The sequence below is a fragment of the Lepisosteus platostomus genome, chromosome 25, assembly GCF_059453375.1.
Source record: "Lepisosteus platostomus isolate fLepPlt1 chromosome 25, fLepPlt1.hap1, whole genome shotgun sequence".
Taxonomy (NCBI): domain Eukaryota; kingdom Metazoa; phylum Chordata; class Actinopteri; order Semionotiformes; family Lepisosteidae; genus Lepisosteus; species Lepisosteus platostomus.
Window position 1 is genome coordinate 15,501,263 of NC_142635.1, and position 14,002 is coordinate 15,515,264.

The 14,002-nt window shown below is 38.8% G+C and overlaps 1 protein-coding gene across 4 annotated transcripts in view; it reads left to right on the plus strand.

Moving 5' to 3' along the window:
• Positions 1 to 584: 584 nt before the first annotated feature.
• grik4 (glutamate receptor, ionotropic, kainate 4) overlaps positions 585 to 14,002 on the plus strand; it is a 307,117-nt gene continuing 293,699 nt past the window's right edge. For 3 of the 4 annotated variants that reach the window (XM_088619595.1, XM_088619594.1, XM_088619596.1), the window contains exon 1: positions 586 to 1,290. The gene's annotated coding sequence lies outside the window, so the exon portion shown is untranslated. Of the gene's footprint in view, positions 1,291 to 14,002 lie in introns of all 4 variants that reach the window. The other variant, XM_088619597.1, reaches the window with a different exon arrangement.

A 14,002-nucleotide genomic window follows, 5' to 3' on the forward strand; every position in this document is an offset into this window, starting at 1 on the left:
AGCTATCCCTCTGACCCCTCCATTTGGCCAATAGACAAAGCTTCCTGATTGACCAGAACTGCAGATTGACTCTTCCTCTGGCTTGGACCTGGATCAAAACCTAGATCTGATTTTCTATTTGTTCTTCCAAAATCAGTATCTTCAAGGTAACTTGCTAACATACCTGCGATCATTTTAAATAAGACCTTGTAGAATTGGGGTATTTGCCAGAATTACCTTGAGTATTAGCCTCTACACACTAAAGGGTAAAAAGAAATGGTACCACAAACTGCTAAGTACATTAATAATTTAAGACCAGGCAATGGCGAACAGTATTTTTAACATTGTTTCTGTTTTTAACAAAATACAAAGGCCGTACTGACACATGTTGATCTTGGCAGCACCGTTAAAATCCGCTATCGCAGGTACACATCATCGCTTGAAGTGAGGGATGCGGGTTCTTGTGGGCACTCTTTACTGTAAACTTTGCATCCTAGCCAAGGTGGGTGGTGCAAGTGTTTTTCGCGTCTGGAAGCAGTCATTCACGGGCTGAAGACGAAAATGTTAAAATCGGGTTCCTGCACGAATATGCTCTCCGTCATGTGTGAGCCGGAACGTCAGAATGTGTTACTGCTACCTTCCAGCAGCTCCTGCGTGCGCAGAGTGAGCTTTCAACTTATTAGAAGGGGCACTGTGCGTGATGCGCTTGTTTATATATACATTCTTATTTTTTTGCTCCTTGCTTTGCCGGTATCCTCCCTGTAGCTGTGCTAAGCATTTTCTCCTACAGGAGGAGCGAAGGGCAGAGGACCCCTTTTCCCACTCACAGAAGCGCGGCTTTTACGTACAAATGTGTACATTTGCCCTTTATTGAAATCTATTCTTTTTATAAAAGGCTTTCATCTTCCGCTTTGGACTACAAGACCGGACCGCGGAACCTCTCTTGGATTTATGGATGCTTATTTGAATTAATTTCGCCTTTTTGGCTGCGGATACCGTTTTATGTAAGCGTTATAGCATACCTTGTGTGAAAGCTGAACAAAATCGTCAACGTCGAGACATTATTTACTGCCTTATGTGCTTGTATTTCCCCCCCTTCTCAATGTGTCATTAACACACAATATCAAAAGCGCAGGACATGGAGAAATGCCGGAGCCTGTACTCTCTAAAAATGTAGATGAATTTACATGTATGTATTTAACGTTACAAGCTTTTGCTTAACGTTTGAGAAGAACTTTTTTTTCTTTTCTGTAAGAAAAGGGATCTGAGTGGATTCGAGGTTGTTTTGCTAAGCTGATTCATGAGATGCAGGTAAGGTCTTAATATTGTAGTACTAGTTCGGACTGTGCATGTACCGGCTACAGGCACTATTGATGCTGCAAAACTGCCGTCTGTTGCACTGACTAGTGCGGTCATACCGCTGTTTAAACGGGCTTGTGGAGATTGTAAAAAAGGAGTTTCTGCGCTTTGGAGAGGCTGTTGGTTGTCTGACAAAACTACTGTACTTATTTTAAATGGTATTCCTAACTAGCAGCTCTAGTAACTGGGGAATTTTTGCAGCAGCGTGGGTAGTCAGTCCCCCTTCTTAAATGCAGGACTAGGCGTATTTTATAGGTCTATACAGAACGGTATCGAGTTTTTGAATTTTGCTGTATTTTGTGTTCAGTTCAAAAAGTCTCTGCCATCTCTTCCTCCTCCTCTTTTCCATTTTGCAGTCGTTGGCAAATTTGCATCTGAAGGCGTCCACGTATTTGCATTAGAAAAGCCCCAGTTTCGCCCCCCCCCAAAAAAATGAGTCTGAAGATTGCGTTTAAAAAATCGGGTTTGATTCATTTTGTTTTTGTCCCACAATCCCTGACCAGGCACACTCAACGTGGGTGTGTATTCACGGCAGTCTTGTGTGAGGAGTGCAGGGCTGTGTTTTCCCCGTTGTCTTGTAAAGGCGCAGTTCTGTCGAGTACAGATGAGTTTTACCTGCGCTGGGGCCACGTAAAACGTGGAATGGCTCTGGGCGCAGTGGTTTCTTCAAATTAAAAAATCTCGCCAGTTGCAGTCGTGCTATCAAAGCAGACGGATACAAAAAAAGCTGTTTTCGTTGTTAAATATGTTCGGAAAAGGTCGGCATGGCATCATTACCTCTGAGTTAAGAAGCACATACTTGGAAAATTAAAAAAAAAATAGCAGAAATTTGAGTAACATCTGGGGTGCCAGATTCAACTTGTCATAAAAAGTCTGATTTCATTAGATACGTTTTTAACTTCATATGCAGCATGTTCACACACAGCTCCTAGCGGACGCATTTATTTGAAGCGAGGGGGTTTTGCAACTGCGTTTAAACCAGTTTCACGGTGAATACAGTTCATTGAATGGGCAGAGACTGTATCAGTGTAACAATAGGCGCTCATACTCAAGTTTCGTCTTCTTGCTTTGTATTTTGGGGATTTGTTTAAGCACGGCGAGTTTAACTCTTACCCATTCTGTAAAGGTAGGGTATATCGTAATCGTAATCGTAAATGCCCGTTAACACGGATGGTGAGATTGGGATACAGTACTTCATTATGAAAACTGTCTGCATTCCATTGTGTGCAGTGTATGTATTGTGCACCAGGAGGTTTTCAGACTTTTCTATATCGGGGTACCCTTTACAAAAGCTTTTGCCCAGTGAGGACCACGAATTCGCTCAAGATGAAATCAATGGTTATTTTAAAAACAGGATCACGAAAAACAGTTTTAGCAGATGCAGAGCCACTTTGCATTCGCTCTTACACTGAAATGAAAGGTTTTATCTGATCTCAGCCTGGGGACCCTCTACACGACCCACTGTTGAAACCAACCCCGTCTACAGGGTTTTATTACAGTGTGAGAAGTATGCTTTAATTATGCTGGGTTTGTTCAGCTAAATGGTAACTCGACATGGATACTCGGAACTGGCATCTCAGCTCAGTACGTGCTGTCTACAGTAGCACCATCACATGGGAGGAAAGCATTCCCTTTGTTTTACAGTAGCAGTTCATGTTTTTCTTCTTTTCAATTAGTGGCTGGCAACACAAGTTAAAATGCAAGTTACATTTTAATACAGATTATTTTCTATATAATTTTATTTCCATCTTAGTCCTGGTGTTGTTTTTTCAAGGGGTCTAGGTTACAGGCACACCTTTTCTAAAGGTGAAATCTTATAAATGAGATTTTTTCATTTTTAATCCTGACCAGGGAATGCTTATTGCATAACTGATGACAATTGGGTTTTATTGAGCAAAAACAAACATTTGTTGTTTTTTGAAGAATAACCAAGCAGACAGCATCTTAAATTTGCATAACTCTAAAATATTTTTACTATGAAGAGGGGTTTTTCTCTCCATTTATAAAAAGGCTCTTATGTCTGACTCCTTACACTCCTCATTGTTTTAAAGAACCATGAAAGGCAGCAGGTAACTGGTGGGGAGCTGTGCACCGTGGCTATAATAGTCTGTGGGTAAGTTACCCACTGCTTTGCATTCTGCGAGCAGTGAGTGCAGTCAGTAGTCCTTAATGAAGTTCCTTTCCCATTGGGTGGGCAATTGAGCAGGATAGACCTATGTGTCATGCTTTGAAACTAGCCTTGTTAATTTAGCCAGACGTCTGTTCAAATATTCTTTTTTTCTTCCCTCGCCACTGAGTAGCTCAGCTGCTCAGAAAGGTGATGTGATATTTCCTTAGAACACCGAAGATTTACATTTTTCTTGACTTTTCCTTGGTCATTGGGCCAGTCTGCTTGGAGTTTTAACCTCTCTCTTCTTATCACCAAGGTTTTGGGCCCAACTGCAGACTCTCATGCAGCCTGAGCAGTAATGGTCTTTATTAATCCTTGAGGCCTGCTCACTAACTGCTAGCTGTGCGGTTCTTTTCATTAGGGAACCTGAAATTGACTTTTAGCAACGACTCTCGGGGGATATTCCAAAGCAATTCCACATGCCTTGTCGACCCTTCGTCCTAAGCATTCCGATATGAGCACCTTGCTAAAATAAAACACAGATGCATTACTATCTACATTTGAAAACCCCTGAACTCCAGATTTAAAAAATGTTTTTTAATTGTCTATCATTGTTTCAGGTTGAGAACAACTTATAACTTCCTGTTATTAGATTTAACTGAGACAGAATGTAATTTGCATTATTTGAAATCAGTCTAAATATATTTGAGGTTGTCAGGTAGTTCTAGACACTGCTTGAGCTGTGTAGCCCAGACATTGGTGCTCAGAGCTGGGTTATTCCCCCAGGTTCTTTTTAATTTAAGAATTAAACTAATTTTAATTAAATTAATAGTAAGTTGTAACTATATTGGATTACATTTTAACAGTAACTTTCCCCAACAGTTCTCATTACCATACCAATAGATTTAGCAGTGCAGTAGAAAGCAAAACTGTCTCTCTGCTGGCTTTGCAGAATAGAGCATAGCTGTGCTTGACGAGCTCTCGATTGATTACTGGCAGTGTAATGTACTGTAGTCATCAAAAATCCAAGCTGAAAATGCAGTGTCCATGTTGTCACCACACAAACCTTGCAATCAGTGTGCAGTGGTGGTCTGAGTTCGTTGTTTACTTAAAGATTGAGTATATTCACTTTGGCTAATGCTTACATGCTTTTTAACAACTGGTCGTAACAATCATGTCTGTGACATGCACATCTGTCTTGGTAAAGTCTAGTAGGTTGAGAAATTTGACTATTTTTCCCCAAAAGGAAATTTAACAGCTTACAGGGAATGAATTGTAAGTAGCACCCTAAAATGTTTCTTAAAATTTACTTTAATGTTTAAAATTGTTCAAGGTTTCTTACCATGTAACCTTGTGTTAATTTCCTATTAGTATAGAATTAAGCCTACAGTAAAACCCTAGGATTGCACCACTTGGATATTAGCTTGTCATCTGGGAGCAGATTAGTATAGAATTAGCATGTTGTCAGATTTTGTCTGTATATTGCTCTTTAGCCAGGGAATACATGTGCAGTATGCTTCCATACCCCAGAGTATTCTATTCTATTTTTTAGAATGTGCTCTCCTAGGGAAAATAAATATCCCAAATGTTAATCCACTTTGTCTTGGTAATACCTCTCTGTTTTATAAAAAGGGAAAGTTCAAATGTGGTGCAATATAAAAAATTTCAGTTGCATTACACATTCATAGCGGCAGAAATGGCGTTTACACAGAGCAGAGGTAGTCGGTGATAAATGTAGCATTTAGATTGCCATCTTGCCTGGGACTCTGGTAATTACTGCTGTGGTGTGACATGTGAGTAGTCATTACGTGAGTGTTTTGGGGATAGCCGAGGCAGAAGTGTAACTTTTCCTTAGCTGTGCAGTACCCCGTTACAGATTACAGTTTGAAATAGCTGTAGTAATCTTTTGATATCTAAAAAAAGTCCGCAGCCATATCACCCTGCATCTCACAATTGGCAGCCCCACTGAAGCTCAGCAGGTGTGAGCCTGGTCAGTACCTGGATGGGAGACCTCCTGGGAAAAACGAAGGTTGCTGCTGGAAGAGGTGTTAGTGGAGCCAGTAGGAGTCGCTCAACCTACAGTCTGTGTGGGACCTAATGCCCCAGTATAGTGATGGGGACACTGTACTGTAATAAGGCCCCGTCCTTCGAGTGAAATATAAAACAGAGATCCTGACTCTCTGTGGCCATTAGAAATCCGAGGGTGTTTTTCGAAATGAGCAGGGGTGTTACCCAAGCATCATGGCTAGAATTTCCCCATGGCCTTTACCTATCATGGCCTCCTAATGGTCAATTAGCCTAATTGGTTTAATCAGTCTGTTCTTCTCCCCACTGATAGCTGATGTGCTGTGAGGGTGCTGTGTGTACAATGACTGCTGTTGCATCATCCAGGTGGTGGTGCAGGGGATTTCCCATTACCTGTAAAGTGCTTTGAGTGAAGGGTCCAGAAAAGCGCTATATAAGTGTAGGCAATTATTATTATAGTTAAATAATTAAAAACACCATTTTCCCCATTGTTCTAAACCAGAAAAAATGTATTCTTCATATTGTCTCTGCAGTCCTTTGCTGTTATATAGACAAAACTGATATTGAGGTTATCCATCATTTATCACTTACCCCTGATAAGGGTCATGGCATCCTGGAACCTGCCCCAGAAGCACAGGGTGTGAGGCAGAACCCGAGAGGCCATGCAAACTCCACACACATTGTGCACAAGTCTGGAATCAAACCTGCTTTCCAGGAGCTGTATGGTGGCAGCACTAACCCTCACACCACTGGACCAGTAGAGAGAGAGAGAATTATATCATAGTAGAGTATTTCTTTGTGTGTAAGTTAGAACTTCTATTACCAGAATGGTAACAATTCCTTAATAATACAAAGAGATTAAATTTTCTTTTTCTTTTACTGAACTTAGGACACAAAATAATGACATGCTTCAAAACCCAGTAACATAGTGTAAAGATTGATTTAATTCATGTTTTAGCATCCTCCATAAAACAATCCTTGAGGCAAGCTCCTGGGGTCCTGATGTGCAAACACATGTAAATGTGTTACAGTTTACAATAGCTGACAGGAAATTGAAGCAAGGTATGTGAACTCATTGACTGTCTAATCGACTGATGGATTTAGACATGGAGAGGATGGGCTTTTCAATGTAGAGGAAGTTAACTAGTCTGGTGATTCCAGTACCCTGTGCCTAATAAAGTATAGTGCACCCAGTACAGCACAGAGACGTGGCCAATTATCAGCTGTATAGTTCTCCTTATAGGGCCATTTGGAGGACATTTTGTTAGCCCTAAAAATACGCATGGTATAATCAACAGTGATCAGTTTTTAGGACAATTTTGTCATAACACTCTGGGGTAATGGCCAGTCCTGCAGTGTAATAAGATGCCATGGAATGAAGGTTGGTGTGGGGTGTTTTTTTCCAAGCACAACCTGTGTGTGTGTGTTGGATGAAGAAAATACTAATGTAGTAATCTCATTGTTCCAATTTAAAAGTCGGAAATCATGGTATTGTTGTTTCTTGTTAGACTTAGTTAGGGCTTTGCTTGTATGGATGGTGATCTAATATTAAATGACCCCTTTAAATAAATGTTAGCCGTTCTGGAAATTTAAACTGGTGGTATTGATTCTTTTAGATCTAAACTGATTTAAAAAACCCATAGCACTGATAATGTAAAACCGCTTCACCACTTCAAGGTTATCTAGGTAATCTTGTCTAAACTTTATATTTAAATGCATTGGAAGATTACGGTTTATTTGGTTTATCTTTTACCTTGATTTGTAGTTGTTAGCATCGATGTGCTTGTTTGTTTCAAGGTAACGAAAAGAGCTGCCTGTTTTTGTTTCCCTAATGTCTGTATTAACTGCTCTAGTTAAAAATAACTTGCAATATAAATCAATAAATGTATTACTTTTAAATTGCTAATATAGAAATAGCAGCAAGACTTAAGTCTTAGTAGCAGAACTCTATGGATATGCACAAGAAAGAGAAGCAATTTACTTTTCCCTGTTGTGAATTTAAACTTGCCTGTTCATCTAAGAACTTCATCAAACTGTTTCTTTCAAAATACAGATGAATCAGCACAATTTATGACTTGTAATGCCTCCCATAGTATATGTTTAATGCCCATAGCTTAAAGGATTTAATTACCTTGGAAGCATTTAAAAAAAAATTTGGAAGATGTTTTTGTAAAATTTTAGTTGTAGAGTTTCCGATTTCTAAAGTTCAGATATTGACCTGCAGTGTATTCTCAGGGGAAATTAAGAAGTAAATGTATTCAAATTGGTGTTCCTCTGAGCTGATGCATTCATGCAAGGACTACCTCAAATGACAGATGCTTCAAGTCCCGAATGATATGAATAAAACATAGCTGCCAACATTTTAGGAATGAAAAGACAAATGCATATCTGATTGTGACACTTACAAATGCTTAATAACACCCATAAAAACATTTAAAAATATGCTTTACCTAGTAACCAAGGGTGCATGAATGTTTATTGTAGGCTAGATCTCTTCATTTATATTTAGTGATAATGCAAGAATCTTTTTTCCAATCATGGAAATCTTTTTTCAATAAGAGTTCAAACAAGTTAACAGGATAATTCCTGCTTTCAAAGCATGTCAAACACAGAACAGGGTGATAAACTTAATCTGTGTAGTCTTGACACAGGAGACTAAGGGTTTGATTCAAGTATTCAATAGGCAGATTATTATCAACCCAACAGAATGAGCAGTGACCTTCTCTAATTTTTTCCCTTTTTATTGTGAAATAAAAATGCAAATATTTGTCCAAAACCTTAGCAGAATGCTGTTTTCATGAACTGCTTACTTCTTGATTTGTCATTTAAGTTGAGGCATGTATCAGAAGAACATTACCGATTTCTTTTTCCTCCTTAATGAAGCATATAACTGAATTTTTCACTCCTTTGTTCCTCCACAATCCGTTTAACATATCAAATTAAGATTTAGTTCTCTTTTTTGTGTCTTTTAAAACTGACGTTCATATAAATTCCCTTGGTCACTGAGATGTTATTGCTTTGTCCTTATAATTAACTCCTCCATAAAGCTGATTTATATGACAGTATAATATGAGAGCTGAAGAGAAAAAGCTTAGTTTTGCTTTATTATAGGAAATAATGACAATAAATCCAAAATAACATTATTTTTTCCACTCTAACACTTGCCTCTAATTTTTAAAAATTAATATAAAACTTAATGTACATCTTTTGTAATTCTGTGTATAATTGTCCCTAGATGAGACAAAAATATGTATGAATTAAAAGATGTTTTTAATAGTTTGTAGATATTGAAGCTCTAGGGCTTGAGTACTACAGCTGTATTGATTTTATGTTCCTTTGTAAAGTTGCCTACGAGAGAAGTTCCTAGCTGTCATGCGAATGATGATAACAGTTGAGGAAAGGTCTCAGTCAGAAAACTGTAGTTTTGTTTTATTTCTTTCCATGTAATAACATTAGACGGGTTGCAGCCTTTTTTATAAACATGAGGAGTGCGAAACATGAAAAACAACATACTGCACCGTAATTCAAATTAATTCCCTCTACTTTAGTTATACATTAGAATTTGTTCTAACCTGCGATCGCCAATTGTCACTTTCAGACTTGGCTTTTCAGTTTCAGCTATGGTACCCCCTCTGGAGAGAGCTAGGCATGGCTGGGCTCCCATGACATCCATGGCTAATCCACTCCGCTGTGCCTGACAGGAGATTTAACACTGATTGGCCAGCAGGTGCTTGCCAGTTAGCCAAGAGTACTGTCTGACTAATCCTAACCTTCGCTGGTGTAGTTCTTCCAATTGTGTGCCAGTCCTTGGAGAATCCTGGTAATACAGTATACCCTCACGTTTCCAGTCTAATAGGAGGGAAGGGATGAGCAGTATTGTCAGTGGTCCATTAAATTACCAAGGAGGAATTTTAAGCCCAAAATACACAGTTGTATATGTGATAAAATTATATATATTGTGTATGTGATATAAGATATCTTATATTACAGTACTCGTCTCACAGATGCTCTGTGATTTAATTGCGCACGTAAACAGACAGAGATGAAGGTGATGCCTGATGGCCATAACAGCCACCGACACGCCTGGCATGTGCACCAAAGGGTAGATTTGGATTAAGTCCTTTATTAATTTATTTTTTCAATCACTATTAATTGTAATCACTTAAATCAACTGAAACTGTCCATGCGCATTGTATAATATCCTTACCACATACTTCATCCAGACTACATTGAAATCCCCAAGAGAACGAGTCTTAGACAATTGACTCATCCCTCCATAGTGCAGCATTGAGATTTCTACCTTCTCTACCCTTTTTACATATTTTTTTACAAAGAATGTGATTTTTTTTGTTGTTTTAACGTTTTTGTAAAACATTGTTTTACAAACCTCTTTATTTTTATGTATTTTTAATATATTGATGTTATTTCTTTGATGTACTTTTGTGTAACGCTACTTCACAGTTTGTAAACATCTCAGTCTTGCAGTCATTCTTCAGCCATGATGGACAGTCAATGTACAGTATTACTATGAGATATTTTGATACATATTTTACAACTCATTTCGTTCTCCTATTCTCATCACTTTTCATTAAAAAAACGTGATAAATACCTTAAGAAAAAATGAAAACCATTTGACCATACCCTTAATTATGGGCTAATGTACGAAAGTTCAGTCTTTTTCAGCCTATTTCGGGGAGCTCTGTTGTAACCAGGTTAGCATGTTGGCTAGAATGCATCATGTTTTATGTGTATCTTGTTTTGTACATGCCTTGCCAAATCGCACGCTGATGATGTAAGGTAATAGCATTCTACTTTACATACCCTGCATTTTTCTGTAGTTTCTCATTAGCTGGCCCTATTAAAAGGAAAACTTGCTGCCTGACTGTTTAACACTTTGATGTACACACTGTTTGATGTATAGCATGCTAGTCAGGATCCCCTTGTGGTGTCTAGTAACCTTACCAGCTGTTTCCGCTATTGTGGAGACTATATCCTATTGACGCGGGCTGTTGTGGTTAGGAACACAGTTTAAGTGGCAATGAGACATTTTAAACTTAAATGTTAAATCATAATGAAAGTGGTTTACTGATCTGTCGGGCTGACATTTCTATCCAAAATGTTTCAGGTAAAACACCTTGTGCAGGGGTACAAAAGCAGCCTATCACCTCGGTTTTGAACCCACAACTTTTCTTAGTCCTAACTACTACTCCACTCTGCAGCCATGTGATAGGTGGAGCCTTGTGCCCGCTTTGGCAGAGAGCAGTCTATGAATGCACGTGTATTGGAATTATTCGGAATTTGCACCAGGAAACGTTCTGGAGCTCTTAATGTTATGTTTTTATATTGAAGGAAAAGCAATTGCTACAATATTCAGAACAAATGAGCAGTCACCCTCATGTCCTCTTACTGAATGTGAACAGCAGTTATATCAGGCCATTTTTATTTGCAGAGAGCAGTGGTTGTAATAATTTAAGGGCACATTAATATTCTCACATAAGTCATGGTAATAAATAGCTTGAGAACAGGAGACCTTTGTTTCACTTCCCACAAAGGGAGAACATTTGTGCCCAGAGTTGTTGGGAACTTGAGTGCAACATCAATGAAGTGCTGATATTGAGTAGATACAACTAGACTGAGATGGGTTAATGTGCCCAGAGACATTATCTACTTTATTTCCGGTTCTGAATGCTGCTTCCCTCCTGGTAGAGTGATTCTAGGTGCTACTGTAAAAGCCCTGCCTGCTGCAACACAGAGGAGTAATTGTCATGACTGCTCCCCACATCAATTACCTGTTACAACCTGGATAAGGTTGTTGTATTGTGTTTTTCAGTTGTAACGTGTGTCTTTTAGCAACAGTTTGTCTGGACTGATGGGTTGCTGGACTCTTTGCATGGTGTATTTTCAACAGGCGCTACTGAAATGAGTTTAGGTTGGCCTCTACTGCAAACAAAGTGAAAGGTTATTAAAAAAAAAAACACGGATTAGTCTGCACGTATAGCAGCAACATGACGTGCTGTTGAGCAGGGTACTGATTGAATGCTGTGGCCAAGATGCGGTTTTAGGTGCTGTTGTATATTCATACTGAGCCAGTTCTTGAAGGTGATCATATTGGAATTCAATTCAATTTATTTTTATATAGCACCTTTCACAACAAGGTTGCCCCAAGGCTCTTAACAGTACAATTGACGATACATTTTGTCAATACAGAACAGAAGACCAGAAGACAATGGAGGAGAGGAACCAAAAACTCCATAGTAAGGAGAGAAAAAACCTCTAGGGGTCCAAGGTCAACTGGTTGCCCAACCCCTTTGGGCATGCTAACATTATATAATTTAAAAAAGGAAACGATGAGGGTATTAATCCATCCATCCATCCATCCATCATGTCTTCTGTGTGTTAGTACTCCATGCAGATCTTTGTAAATTCCTCCTATTTGAATCTAGAACATGGGGTGGGAGACTGTTCCATAAGCTAGGGGCCCTGTAACTAAAGGCTTTACCGCCAACTGTTTTTTTTATTAATGTGTGGAAGATGAAGGAGACCTGCGTTCTGTGATCTAAGCAGGCGACTTGGATGGTAAACATGAATAAGTTCCACTAGATAGACAGGTGCCCGACCTCTGAGATTCTTGTAAGTACAATACCTCCTTAAGGTGATTGAAGGCTGGATAACAATATCCTAAAACACTTACTGCAGTTTGACTAGTGTCAGTTGTGCAGCTGCTGGGAACAACAGGAAATTGTCCTCTGCTGTGACCCCCCTCTAAAGTGTCCACTGTATAGCAGGTCACAATCAAGTCAGAAGCTGTCCCACTCACCGATAATAGATCCATAACTTTTGGTGAGGCTTATGTTAAAAAAAACATGCAGAGAAAATTAGATACAGGTGGATGTAGGCATCCATTAATGTGACTGACAATGTTGTGAGATTATGACCTCTATAGAGTTCGAGTTGTGGAGAATTCCATTCGGTGTGGGTGTAGTTTACTGTTAGCAGGGAAGACAGTGTTATTAGTTTTGGCTGTGCTCTGATTTATAAGATAATACCTGCTTTTAGAATTAATTTAATAAAACATCCCCATGAAAACTATTTTTTTCTGTGGTCTCTCTTGTGTTTGGATCGGTTACACAATTATTTTCTTAAGAACACAAAAGGTGATTACAATAGCCTTCTCTGTACATTTCAAAGGTGCAGATCACCATACAAAAGTATATCATACGGGCATAATTATAGGAAGATTTAATCAATTTTAGTGTCAGTCACCCTCTTGCATTTCTCAGTGCTCCTGTAAGAGGGTTTCTCAGTACTGGTACTGGAGGACTAATATGTCTTCTGGTTTTCATTCCAGCTCTTAATCTTTTTTTATGAAATTGGAGTTTGGATGAGGCTAGTAATTACCATTTACTCTTAACCAATGTCTGGGGTTCACTATACATTGATTCAGGTGTGTTGAATGTACCAGGGCCTCTGTAGATCAGTTGTTACTTTTTTTGGTAGTCTGGACAACATTAACTGATCACCAGTTAAAGGCTGTTTACAAATAATAACAGCAGTCACATAATAAGCAAGGTGGGTAGAGAACAAAGTCCTGTTTGCTAAATTTATTTGCATCAACATACCTAAGCAGAGTATTGTTGTGGGAAATTCTTCATCAAGGAATCAGGACACAGTTTTGTGTGGATTCAGTATTTTTGAGCTCAATAAGGACAGCAATGCAAGTTGGGTCTGCCCCGTGGAACAGAAACATTGCAAGGGGTTCCCCACGCTTATACAGGGTCAGGAATAAGTTTTTTTTTTCCACAATCTGAGTGCTTGTCCTGCTCTAGGTTCTGTCCTGGTTCTGATATGCAGCAGACACTGTCCTGTATCCTGCCTTATCCTGTTTATGGTATATTTATGGGTGTTGGTCTATCTTTTGTTATGTAGTGTTAAGAGTCTGCAGCTGCTAAAGTAAGTCAGCTTTATTGCATCTTAGCGTAACTTTTGTTGAAGGGTAAATTAACAAACCCGAGCAACACCTTCCACAATGTGGTTAAGTAGTAATATTGCAATGCTGGATATGTGTGATATTTACATGCCCCACTTCAGTATACTTGAAACCAAAGATTGAGTGCAGGAACAGGTTTAAAAAGTCTAATCAAGCAAGATGTTCAATTGAAGGGATCAATTAGCCTCAGTAATTGATCAGCTTGAATAAAAACAAGAAAGATAGGCATCCTTTAGGACCAGAGCTGAGAGGCACTGATGTAAATTAATCACCTAACTCTAGAAATCTAATTCATTAACTAAATGTAAATGACATGTATCATAAGTAAAACATACTGTCTGTGTGTGTGGAAGTGGGCTTTTATTATTAAATATTTAAAAAAATACAAAAATGCACAAAACAGTGTACATTGCAGCATCACAAAACTGTATTGTGTTTAAAGATATTTATGATCTCACAACTTGGAAGAAAGTATGACTTTTTACTTTCTTGGTTGAAACACGTGAAATGCATTGGGGAATCAGTAATTGTAGACGTTTCTC